A 14,340-nucleotide genomic window follows, 5' to 3' on the forward strand; every position below is an offset into this window, starting at 1 on the left:
TGCTCTGGGTTCTTCTGGCCGGGGAAACAAATTAAATTCACATGAGACAGAATAACAGGAGAAAATTAAACAAAGCTTTATAACATGTATACATGGGAGAGGCTCAGGCAACCTGAGAAACTCACAAAAATGACGGAAGTTCTTACCTTAAATATCACCCTCAGGCAGAGAGAAAGGAGGATGTTCGGGATGGGGTGAGTTGATTATGGGAGGTTACCGAAAAAGTACAGTAAACAAGAGTAAGGTTATTATGCAGATCTAAGTCCTTGCCTTCCACATTGATTAAAAGTTTCTAGAGATAAGGCCATCCCTCCTTCTTCCTGGTACAGAGAGGAAGATACCTTTACAGATGGAGATTTCCCTTACAAATGTAAATGTCTCTTAATAAAGGGTAAGTAAATTCTACTTTTCAGAGTTTCTTTCCTGTCTGCAGTTTTCAAAAGTAACCAGACAAAAATAATCCTCATGCCGAAGATATGCCAAAGAGGCATATCTTGGGGTGGCCAATTCCAGTCTCCCACAACTCCTATGATCATTTGTCAGTTTTGTTGTTAGGGGTGGCATGTATCTGTTTTGAAATCACCAATTCTACAATTCTTCTGTACTCTTAATTACAGGGATTCACTCTCTGTCCATCAATTCCTATATTTCCATCTCATTTCTTCTAGAATATTGACTCCAATAATTCTACAACTCCATGAGGACCTCCAGTTTCTTGATCTTACCAACTTTTCCTTGTCTCTCACCCTCTAAATGCTCTTATGCCATTACTTGCTCAGAATAAATATTTCCTGGACTCCGTTTCCTTGCCTTGTTTTATTTTATTTCCTTGGCAAAACCACTTTATATTTATTTTGAACCTGCACACATGCCAGCAAGACTGAAGGAGAAAACACAATCGTGCTAATTGGATTAACACCAAATTCACAGCCACCAAACTTAAGGATGCTCTTGATACTGTTAAATCTTTCCCTTGTCTTAGGCCCTTCACTTTCTCAGTCTGCTCAATTACAGATGCTCCTTGACTTACAATGGGATTACATCTTGCTAAACCCATCGCAAGTTGAAAATATCATAAGTTGCAAGTGCATTTAATACATTCAACCTACCAAACATCATAGCTTAGGCTCGCCTATCTTAAACATGAACAGAACATTTACATTAAGAAAAAAGCTCAGAACACTTAGATTAGGCCACTGTTGGGCAAAATCATCTGACACAAAGCCTATTTTATAATAAAGTGTTGAATATCTCATGTAATGTATTGAATACTGCACTGAAAGTGAATAGAGAATGGTTGTCTGGGTACAGAATGGGTATAAGTGTATCAGTTTACCCTCCTGATGGTATGGATGACAGCAGGCTGCCAGTGAAAGAGTATAGTACTGTGTATTGCTACCTCAGGAAAAGATCAAAATTCCAAATTTGAAGTATGGTTTCTACTGCATGTGTACCGCTTTCACATTGTTGGAAAATCAAAAAATTGTAAGTTGAAGCCTCATAAGTCAGGAACTGTCTGCGCTTCACACTTTTCGTCTCTTCTTAAGCCTCCTCGTTACTTTCATTTTCAGTTGATTATCTTGATTTGTACTTTCTCAGAAAGTTGAGCAATCAGTAGAAAACTTCACAAATTTCCACCCCCCTCACACACATGGATACACACCATCTTTTGTCTCACATATTCTGTTTTCCTGCCAGTTACTGTAGATAAGCTATCCATACTTCTGCCCGTATCCAATCCTTCCATTTGGACACTAAATTCCATCCCCTTTTGTATGATTCTACCCCTCTTTGCTATATCACCAAATTTCCCCACTCTCCTACAACATCCCAGGTAGTCATTTTCATTGTCACACATACAACTTTGACTTTAGGAAGCGATATATTGTCTTCAGATTTTTAAAAATGGTGTTACTCTTAAGTGAGTGGTCTGTACACAGATGTTAGTTTTATTTATTTTTGTTATCATTAAATATGTATGCAGTCATGCATTGTTTAAGGATGAGGATATATTCTGAGAAATGCATCATTAGGCAATTTCTTCATTGTGCAAATAGTATAGAGTGTACTGACACAAACCTAGATCGTATAGCCTACACACACTTACACTATAAGATACCAGTCTTGTGGGACCACTGTCATATATGTGGTCCATTGACTGAAATATTATTATGAGGTGCATGACTATATATACTATATGCACTCACATATATATACACACACACTCACATATATATATCACTCTTTTGTTTGTATAACAACTCACAATAATACATTTAAAAGAAAGAAAATGAAGGACAAATATGCTATTTAGAGGGTGACCAATTTCATTTTGTCAGTGGGACAAATTTCCATTAAAAATTGCTTCAAACATTCAAGCCACTTGTACACACACACCCACACACAAACACACGCACAGGCACATTCATACATGCACACACAAACATATGAAAGATTTCAAATTATACCTGAGTCAGTTCAGAGGCAACCATAACCAGGTTTGCAGGATGGCGAGAATGGGGAAGCTCCTGTGTTCAGGAGACCAGAAAGTACAACAGCCAATAGACTTCAAAGTCAAGGCACTTCCCAGGGCACTCCTCTCTCAGATAGAGTACATATAATTTCCCCATTCTCTTTGCTCCCAGTTTTCCTCATTTCCCACTGATTCAACAATTATATGTACATATACATGTGTATGCACATGGGTGAATATATATTTGTGTGTGTGTTATGTGAGGGAATGTGTGGATATAATTCCACACATTGGCTAGATTTTGAATTACTTAACCAAATGAGTAGTTAATTGGTCTTTGCCTCCCTGTGCCTTGTAGCTATTTAAATCAAAGCTTTAATAAATTGAATGAAATTATAAGAAGTTTCCCCCAATTTTTATTTCCACTTACACGGTTTTACTCTTGCCTCATTTTCATGAAAATATAACTTTTGGCTGGTCTATCAAATCTACTTTCTATGATGGATTCCCTGACAATTATAATCTAAACTAATCTCTTCTTTTTCTCTGAAATATTACTATATTAAAATGTGTACGTCAAAACTGAGCTTAAATATATATGACAGGTAATGGTCAGAAGAGATTATTTCTCCCTCCACATGGATGCCAGCAGTTGATAAGAAATCTTAGCATATTCTCTCAAGATGTTTCCTAAGCCCAAAACAAGTTCAAGAGTCAAGAAAACTGACCATACAACAGATTGTTTGGGGGCTATTCTAACTGGGTATGAATTAAGAGTCTTGGCTCAAAACTTCCTCTTATTCTTAATGAACAGATTGGCTAGAAGCAAATATTTATTGCAATATTGTTTCAGAAGCACCCAATTTTTTCATGGAGAAAGTAAGTCTCAGGAAAGCTCAGTAGTAGCCTTCATTCCTCCTCAAACACTCAGACGCAGCTTACTCTTCCAACTCTACCATTCATACGAATGCATTCAAAAATAAGCTAGGATATATTTTGTTGCCTAATCCATTATCTAATGTTCTTTACACTCATCTTGACTTTTAAGACTTTAAAAGTAGCCTTTCGTAATATTCTCTTGAGTGTTTATTGCTCTTAACCCCTATAATAATCTTTTGTATTTTATTTTTCAACGTTTGTTTCAAACTTAGGTTCATTGTTTCACATTTACAGGATATTTACTTATTTTGTCTGATAAGAGAAGCAACAATCCAAAGAGACATTATTTCTTAACAAGAGACTCTAAAATTACCCACTATAACAAGTCACTAAATAGAAAAGTATTATCACTACATCACAATCATTTTGCAGTAATTTGTAGTTGAAAAACTCAGGCTTTCTATTCCCACAAGTTTCTCTTCTGTCCCCAGTTTTAGTCTAATATCTAAAAAACGAAGGGGAAAACAGCCCTTTGGTCATTTCAGAAGCCACAACCACTTGCAGAAGAGCTGATCCCTGAAGTCAGATCTTAGCAAGTAAAGAGCAAAAGCAATCTGTTCATTTTTAAAAGCTAAAAAATAATCACAATTTTTACGTGCTTTTCCCTTTTTACTGCGATTTCATATATAATATGCTAGTAATTTCAGTAGGAAGCATGCACTTTATGAAGATTTTATTTTTTTTGTTTTCCCATAATGTTCCTTCTATTACTAACCTCTGATGTTATTAAATCCCACTGTGATATTTTTCCTGCAACAGAGCCCATGAAAAGTACAATTCTTCAGAAATTTCATTAAGACCAGCCCGTGAACTGCTTCCTGACTTATTCCTGCCTGAACAGTGGTTACTTTCATCTTCCCTCCTCATGGCACTCACCCTCCATTATGACTTAGGAAAGAAATCAGATTTGCAATTTTCTGAGCCATGAGGAGGGGATTTCTATTTTTCAAGAGCCTAAAATCCTAAGCATTATTTACACAAGGTTGAATTAATATAGGTTGCCAGCAGAAAAGGTTTTAAAGTTTTTTTTGACCATGGGGAATACTGAACAATTTTTTACATTAAAAAAAACATGGACCTGTCATGACTGCTATATTCCACAACGAAATTGAGAAATAAAGGCTCTATTGACTTTATCTATCTACTTTTGGAAAAAAGATTGAAGTGGCAAAAAATTCTGTGTGTTGCTTTTTAAAAAAAATCTTTATAAAATAAACATAGTAAAAATCACTTTTCATTTTACTTTATATAGAAAATCAGCCTCCAGTATTAAAATATTATGGTTTCCTTCGTCTAAACTATCCCTCAGTTTTTCTATTATTATCGGAAGCAAAATGTTTTTGAAGTCTAGGTCAAGAGTATCTAAAGCTCCTGCTTATTTCCTTAAAGCAAAATGACAATTTTCTTTTGTGCTTTTTTTTGGTTATGGTTTGTTTCCTGAGGGAACTTTTGCGACTGTTTCCAGTATCCAGCTTCCCTTTGGCATCCCACTAGCCTAAAAGGTTGCTACTCAACCCAGCTCACAGACCACCTGGTCTTTATACCTTATTGGACAATGAAGGACCTGTGGGAGTCCCGCTGTTTGACAAGTGTACTCCCCCCATTCTTTCTGAAATGACAAAACTAGAAAAATGGAGCACACAATAGTGGTTGGCAGGGATGTGGGGGATGAGAGGGACTTGAATGTGGTTCTAAAATAACATCATAAGGAATTCTTTGCCTGACGCGGTCCTGCAACTGCTGCAGCCCAGTGACACAGTCGGGGCACACGAAGCACGGGAGTTTGCAAAGCAACCCCTGCAGGAATGGCCCAGGGTCCTCCTTGCTCAATCTGCTGTTGCTAGTTGCTGTATTGGCTCTTTTCATGACGCTTGTGCTTACCCAGGGGAATCTGCTGGGAAAGGTGAATCCCACTGTAATAGACAAGAAAGACCCTCTTCTGACTAACACTCCTTCAACATCCCCAGGGCCCTGCCGAAGAAAGAGGGTTAAAGGGTCAGCTGTCTCAGTGTGGGAGTTATATAAGAGGATGTGGGGACCCGTACGTGCCTGGTCTAAACGTACCTTGGCTCACCTTTGCCCCAAGGCTTGTTCTGTCCTCCAGCATAACCCGAGTCTCGCCCCCTGCAAAGAATACTGTAGAGATCTATAAATATTAACTGCACTTACCCAGAAAATGAAAAGAACAGCTCTTTCCCAAGACTAAATAAGGGAAGTAACCTTTAGAAATTGCTGATGACCCAAATAAATTAAGGAAGTAAAACGATATCACGGGGAAAAACCAAGCTACTTCAGGGGAGAAAATAGATGTACCCCAGACATTTATGTAATCCTCAAAAAATATATAAATGCACGCTTGACAATAAAGACTTCAGACTTGCTTTCACCAACTTGGTGTGCAGTCTCATTCCCTTCCTTTCGCCCACGCCATTCATCCCTCAGGAACCTGGACTCAGCTGGAGCTGGACTCCCGCAATTCTTGAGGTCACGGAACTGTTCTGTATCTTGAATGTGTGGTGGCCATGTGAATCTATACATGCGATGAATTTATATAGAACCAAGCACACACACACACACACACACAAACATGAATAAAAGTAAAGCCGGGGAAATCTGAATAACATATATGGATCACATCAATGTCAGTTATCTGGTTGTGATATTGTTTACGATATCTCACTGTAGCATACAGTATCACATTGCATACAGTATCACATTGGGGGAAATTAGGTAAAAGCTATGAGGAATCTCTCTGTGTTATTTCTGGTAACTGCATGAAAATCTATAATTACATCAAAATGAAAATTGGAATTAAAAAATAAATAAATAAACTTGACAAAGAGGCATGGTGCACTGTCTCCCTGATGAGATGTAGAGTATTCACCCACAAATTTAGGATAAACACTACAGAGCTACTGTAATTGGTAATAGTATTATTTAGGAAAACAGACTACAATTTCCATCCTCCTATTTTGTGTGAAATTTCAAGAAAAACATACTCTATTTAGATGGATCAGAAATATAAGATTCTCCTGATTTGTAAACTTGGGAACTTCAGAAATGGAAGAGGAAATATTAATAATGTAGATGTTACCATCAATTAATGCACACAATAAAACATATTTGCTTTATCTATCAGAATTGGAATGACAGCAGCAATACCAGTAACAATAAAAATAATTCAACAACAGGTCCAGCCCGGTAGCGTAGTGGTTAAGTTCGCATGTTCTGTTTCTCGGAGGCCCCGGATTTGCCGGTTCAGATCCCAGGTGCGGACATGGCACGCTTGGCAAAAGCCATGCTGTGGTAGGCATCCCACATATAAGGTAGAGGAAGATGGCATGCATGTTAGCTCAGGGCCAGTCTTCCTCAGCAAAAAGAGGAGGATTGGCAGTAGTTAGCTCAGGGCTAATCTTCCTCAAAAAAAAGAAAAAAAATCAACAACTAGCAAAATTCTACTCTTCAGAAACATGAGAAAGTGGGAGAAACCTTATGGAAATTTGAAAGCTCAGATGGATATGCAAGCATGCCATAAACAGGCACTTAAACGTCATTCAATCCTTCTTTCTATTCTATTATTTTGTTCCTAAAATAAGGCATGATTTCAATGTGCCCTTTCACTTGTTTCTAGATTTACCTTTCCATATCTGGTAAGCATTTGACACAGCTCCTGGATGCTTGAAATTGACTATATTTAGATTGCTATAGCTTTCCTAGCTGCCAATAATTAAAAGAAAATCAAACTTTATTATTTTAAATTTATATCACACATCTCGTTCTTCATTGAAAATAAATAAAAATGTGTTAAATTTCTCATAATGACCATAATATCACACAAATGATGACAAATAGTCATATGTTCTTCATTTGGTAACAATCTCAACAATGCTTGGATTAAATATTTTCCAAAACAATATCATTAACTTTTTAAAATATTTGCAGTCTTCTTACATACTATCATGATTTTAAAAAAAGTTTATGCATTTGTCTTTTATAAATTTTTATTTTTCCTCACTAATAACAGGAAGTGGACAATTTAATTTTAAAATGCCCTCAAATATTTGGCTAATACATAGAAACAAGTAAAAGGTAAGCATATCTTCATTAAATATTTTTTTAGTGAAATCAAAAACTACTCTGGGCCAAATTTACATGAATACAACTATAGGCACTCAAAAGGAATAAAACACTATGAGAAACACAAAAGACAACACAGCACCATAATTTTGAGCCTGATGTTCTCAGCACCGTATCACAGAGACATGTAAAATATGATGGATAAAATGTTTCTGAAGTTCAAAAAATTCCATCTAAATTCTCTTAATGTTTTGTTTATTAATAAGCCAAGATGCCCAAATATTTGTGATTTTCTATTAAGCCAATGACTAAGAAACTTAAGGTTAACTTAACTACTCTAATACGTACTTAATAGAGTTTGAGTCTTATTAGTTTGCTATAGTCCTTATTAGGTTGTTATATTAGTTTAATATAACTAAGTACCACAAACTGAGTGGTCCTGGCTTAACATAAATTTATTTTCTCACAGTTCTGGAGGTTATAAATCCAAGATCAAGATGTCAGAAGGGTTGGTTTCTTCTGAGGCCTCGCTCCTCTGCTTGTGGATAACTCTTTTCTCCTCGTGCCTTCCCTCTGTACGTGCTGGTGTCCAAATTTCCTTTTCTTATGAGGACACCAACCATTGGATTGGAACCCACCTTAATAGGCTCATTTTAACTTAATTACCTCTTTAAAAATCCTATCTCTGAATTTAGTCCCATTCTGAGGTATTGGGGTTAGGACTTCACTATATGAATTTGGGGGGGGGGGGGGGGGGGCACAAAATAGCCCCTAAAAGAGCCCAGCACCATTTTCGTTTGACTTTCCTACAAAACCTTCAACTGCTGTGATCTTCGTGAGACACCCTCCATTTATCTGAGATTCCAGTTTCCCTATATCCGACGACTCAGTTATGCCATAATTACCACCTCTTGAACTACAACTTATAAAAATGTTGGTGCTTTGGGAAAGGAACATGATATTTACCTTATAACTTATGACTTGAAACTTTATATTTATTTTTACTTTTTGAGGAAGAGTTGCCCTGAGCTAACATCTGCTACCAATCCTCCTCTTTTTTATTGCTGAGGAAGACTGGCCCTGAGCTAACATCCATGCCCATCTTCCTCTACTTTATATGTGGGATGCCTGCCACAGCATGACTCGACAAGCTGCGTATATCCACACCCAGGATCAGAACTGGTGAACCACGGGCCGCTCAAGTGAAACATGCAAACTTAACTGCTGCACCACCTGGCTGGCCCCAACTTGGAAATTTTTAAATGGTCCAATTTTATGTCTTTATGATTTTTATCACTAATAAAAAGCTATAGTGAACATAATATTATATTACGAAATATTGTATTTTTTACCTGTAAACCTTGAAGAGAATGTAAATTTCCCCATTGCATGACATTTTATGATTGTTTATTTGATTGAAAGAAGAAACAAGTTGTCAAACAGGCCCCGTCCTATGAGGAATTCTGTGAGCTGTGTATATTCCAACAAGGGATGAAATACATAGGTTTCCTTAATAAGCTTCTGATAAACTGTTTCAGAAAGAATACTAAATATGGCTTCTCTCTTAATATCAGTAATTTGGCAATGGGGACAGTTCTATTAAAACAAAAAAGAGGTATGCAACAGCAGAATAGAGCTGACAAAGGCAAGTATGATGCAAGCTGCCAATTTAGTAGGCACTGAGAACAATCTAATTTAAATATGAAATCAGAACAGCTGCATGAAATGCAAAAACACCTTTATTTATTAGTTGCTTGTTGCTACTGTAACAAATTGCTGCAAACTTATTGGTTTAAACAATGAAAATGTACTCTCTTTGCTTCTGGAGGTCAGAAGTCCAAAATAAGTCTGAAGAGGCCAAATCAAGGTGTCAGCAGGGCTGCATCATTCTGGAGGGTCCAGAGGAGAATCCATCCCCGCCAGCTCATAGAGGAGGCTGGCCCACCTCAGCCTGTGGCCCCAGCTCTCTAATCTCTGCTGCCTTCCTTATATTGCTTTCTTCCTCTTCTCTAGTCCAGTATTCCCCTCTTATAAGGACACTTGTGATTATATTTAGGGCCCACGTGGATAATCAAGGATAATTTCCCCTACTCAAATCCTTAATTTTATCACATCCACAAATTCCCTTGAGCCACATAAGGCAATAGTCATAGTTTCCAGCCATAGTTTCCATCCCAAAGATGACTGGGCCATCTTTGAGGGCCATGATTCGGCCTACCACAACCTGTATGTCCTCCAATTTCTTAAGCGTGACTTCACAGAAAACTTAAAACTCATAAACCTACAGTATTTTTAGCAGAGTATTTGGCAGCTTGGTTGGCATGTCAAATTAAAGGCCCATCGAAGCGTATGCAGGAAGCCCTAGACTTCCTGTGGAGCACGAAGCAGGGAGGCACATATGGCTATTTCTCACCCAGGTTAGTCCTTTTTCACACTTTAAGAATCTAATGTCTATATATAGAGCTCTAGACCTTGCTGGTTATTCATGAGCATGCTTAAAATTCTTATAGATCTCAAAATATAAATAGAATCCCTTGCATTTGAAAATCTTTTTCAGATTAAATTAGCCTCAGTGAATTAGTCTTTTCATATGGGTTATCTTATTAGGGATGTTCCTAGAAAATACTATTCTATCATATACTTAGATGCATCACTTTAAAATAATTGTCAGGTTATTTTACACACATTGTTTCTACAGCTAGATTGAAAAGTCCTTAAGGAATAGACCAAGTGTTCTATTTCATATGCATTCTGCAGCTGCAACAGCCTATTTCCATTCTTAAAGACAGTCCTCAAGGATCCTTCTCTTTTCCCACAGCTGAGAGACCCATCTCTTATATTGGAATGCAGTATTTGCGGTTCAATAGCACATGAAATTCACAACTTCCTTTCTATGGTGTTGACTTGGAGTTGACAGCTTTGAAGGATATTTTAGGTCAGCATTTCCCGACATTTCTCTGAGGACACTTATTCATGTGTGACGAAATTTTTATAATCCAAGAAAATGCAAGAACATAAAGACAATGCAATAATTTTTTATGAAACAAAATATATTTAATGTACAATTTTTTTGTTTTAATTTTAACATTATGTTCACCCAAGCATGGTTTTAGTATAAACCAATAATGCATATCAGCCAATGTCTGTTCTGACCGGTCAGTCGCTTGTATCATGCCTGTAAATATTGTGAATACCACCTTAACTTTGATTTATTTTTTGGGGGTCTTTAAAAGTTATTTTGTTTTCTCTAAAATGGTGATAATAGTAGATTTTGATTGTTTTCTGTAGTTTTTTAATACAGTCATACTTATCAAAATAAACATTTGAAAACTTTGTCAGTTCTCTCTAAATATTTATGTATTACATTATTTATTTATTAATAATATTTATTCATTTATAATTATTTATTAACATTTTATAATTCAAGAAATCCAAAATCCTGCTAACAAATAGATTATTTCAGTACTTCATGGACAGCTCTTCCTTAAGAGGGGTCTAAACTGAGATTTTCATTCACTAGACAAAACAGTTTCTTTTATTTCACTAACAGAGGACTTTTGAAGAATTGTTTTACGAGAGACCAAAATGTTATTATTATAATTTTTTAATTGTATGTTGCCTTAGATAGCAAATAAGAAAAAACGTTTTAGCTCAATTTCTTTTTAAATTCTATAATGCACAGAATTTGAAATAGGAAATATGCCAAGGAACAAGATTAAAAGAAACTCATAAACTTAAAAGAAACTCAATATAAAACTCTACTCTCATTTATAAACACATTGCTTTAAAGGTGATAGCAAATGTGCTAAATGTGACAGACAGTGAGGTACGATGAACAGCGTGTTCAGTGCAGCCTCCAGATACTTACAAGAATAGCTATGCAGGGGTAATTTAGGATGTAGTTTTTGGTATGTTGAAATATAAATTTTAGAATCTTAAGATCTTAAACTTGTAGTAAAAATCTCCAAGACCCTCTAGTCAAATGCCATTTCCTGTAGAAATAGCTCCTAATGTTCCTAATCACTATTCATGTTGTTTTTTTTTAGAACTTGCAAGATTCAAAAGCTTTCTACCCCAGCCTATTGTCGTTATGAGAAGCATCAAGTGTTCTACAGGTCTTTCTGAAATGGCACATGGTTCTTCAATTATTAATTTATCTCCTGTTCTTGTTTTATGTGTGACCTCAGAAAGACTGCCTAACTTCTATTTAAAACATAATAAGAATTTAAACAGCTTAAAAATCATCAAATATCTTAAGTTCTCTCTACTCAAATTTACAATGTTCACTTTATCCTACTTTCAGTCACGGGGTTTAATCTCTGATCTTTAGACACACAAAGAACTGAGAGAATTATTTATTTTATCCATTTTTAAAATTAACCAATTTATTTTTTATTTTAATTTTTGTGCTGAAGAAGATTTGCTCTGAGCTAACATTTATTGCCAATCTTCCTCTTTTTTCTTTTTTGCTTGAGGAAGATTCACCATGAGCTAACATCTATGCCAGTCTTTCTCTATTTTGTGTGTGGGTCGCTGCCACGCCACAGCACAGCCACCAATGAGTGGTGTAGGTTCATGCCTGGGAACCAAACCTGGGCTGCCAGAGGGGAATGTACTGAACTTAACCACTAGGCCACAGGGCTGGCCTCTTATTTATTTTTTAAAGAAAATTTTATATGCAAAGGATGCTTACATCTTAAATATACAGTTTGATGAATTTTGACCTGCTTGCCCCATGTAACCACTAACCAAAACAAGATATGGAATGGTTGCTTTGCTGCCAAAAGTTCCTTCATACCACTTTCCAGTCACTTCTCATCCCTGAGAGGCAACCACTGATCTGCTCTCCGTCACAATAATAAAGAGGTAACATTTTGACATCTCTCAGGAAGGGAGGAAAAACTCCAAAATTTTGGCAGTGTTTAAGATATGTAGATAGGGAAAATAAATCCCTTATTAGATATCCAAAAGGTGATATGGGAGGGAAAAAAAGCACACAAACAAAAACTGCTTGCTACAGGTATTTCTACATGCAACATATCATTTTTCCTAAGATGAACCTGTAGTTGTTAATTACTGCACAATCATTACAAAAAGGAGTTTGACAAGAATGCTTGATTTTCCTTTCCTTTTAGCACTCAACATTGCTCCAGCTCACCGTTCCTCTCTTCACAGGCTTAATTAGAAGATGACTAGTGCCTCTGTCACTGTCTTTGTGCAGTGTCTTTGATAAAATTGTCCAGCTCCTCTCTTTTTAGAGACTATATCTCTCTTTCACTCCACTCCTACATCTCGTTTTCACTAATTTTATTGTGCAAGGCATTTAGCTTTCTACTCCCTGTTTGTTCTTGGTCTTCCTTCCTTTCTTCACTATCCAAGACTAATTAATATGTTCTTCTGTGGCTCATCCACTCCAGGTTCTACTCTTCAGCTGTAAACAATTAGCAGTGACTTGGGAATTTCTAATGTTCCCTTCTTGCCTCTATTAATGCTCCGTGGTGAAAGGGAATAGAAGTATAGGTATTTCTCTCCCATTGAGAGGAATTATGCCATAGCCTACACCTACCCACGTACCTCATCATATACACAGAGGTAGAAGCAGTTAATATCAAGTTTGTTTCAAAGAACATCTCCCTACCCCTGCCCCCTTCATTACTGTTGGTGTTAGAAATTAACCAGTCTTGACAAGGACTTGAGAGATGAACTTATCAGACAGAGAGATGACAAAAATAGAGATATTTTTGTAAAATATAGTAAAAACTTAGCTGCATATAGGCTATAATTTTGTACTGTTAATTTAAGAATACCACCATTTTATTAAAATATATTCTTAATGTATATAATTACTAATCAGCTGGATAAACAAAGTTTGGTCTCCTGTCTTTATAAAGCTGTTACTATTAGGAATCAAGTAAGCAAAGAGTGTTTGTTCTAGCTTAGAGAGGGTCAGAGAGAAGCAAATAATACTATGAGTTTTTTTTTTCAGCAAATAAAGTGAAAAGCAGGGACATGTTAATTAGCAATACTATGGCGCAAAGAAAGTAGTTAAGAAAAAGCTAAGGAAATACTAAGTTTTGTGTGTTCTCTGGGTATCATATCACTATTTCCTCAGGTGTTAGTTTGGGTAATGTGAACTGATAGAAAAAACAGACCTAGCAACTTACAATGCTCCAGCACAGTAGAAGTTCTCACTCACCTGTCTAAATGAGATTTTCTTGGTTCATGGGCAAATTCTCTCCATGATCCAAAGAACTAGGTTTTGTCCATCTTGTAGTTTTCTATCTTTTTCGGCCATTTGTTATTTGCATCTTGCTAGTGGAAGGAAAGAGAGACATTTTGCAGTGGCAATTCTAAACATGTCAGTGGTAAAATATTCTTCCTTGGCTGAGTGGAGCTCAATCACCACCATGCCCTCGGTACCCTACCAGGGGCACATCCATTCCTTAAAAGTCTTCACATAACAATAACACATAGGACTTGACTCACATTCCATTGGCTAGAACTCAGTCATGTGGCCAAAGCTAACTGCAAGGGAGACTGGAAAATACAGGCTAGCTGTATACTGAAGAAGAAGATAAAGTGGACGTTTTGACTGAATACTAGCAATTTCTATTGCATGGGGACCGTGGATATGAATATTTAAATATGTAACTCTTTCTAAAGATGTATTTGCAACTTTTGTTTTTAGGTTTAAGTTTGTTCTTGAATTAAATTCTAAGATAGGGAAGTAAGCTCATCATTTCTATGTGTGATGATTTTAAATGTACACATTTTATCAGTGTAGATTAGATTCAAGTGACTTGTCTTGCTTGTAAATTTGGGTAATCCCACAGGGAAAAAAATTTCTTCCT

This window comes from Equus quagga, chromosome 21 (genome assembly GCF_021613505.1).
Source record: "Equus quagga isolate Etosha38 chromosome 21, UCLA_HA_Equagga_1.0, whole genome shotgun sequence".
Classification (NCBI taxonomy): domain Eukaryota; kingdom Metazoa; phylum Chordata; class Mammalia; order Perissodactyla; family Equidae; genus Equus; species Equus quagga.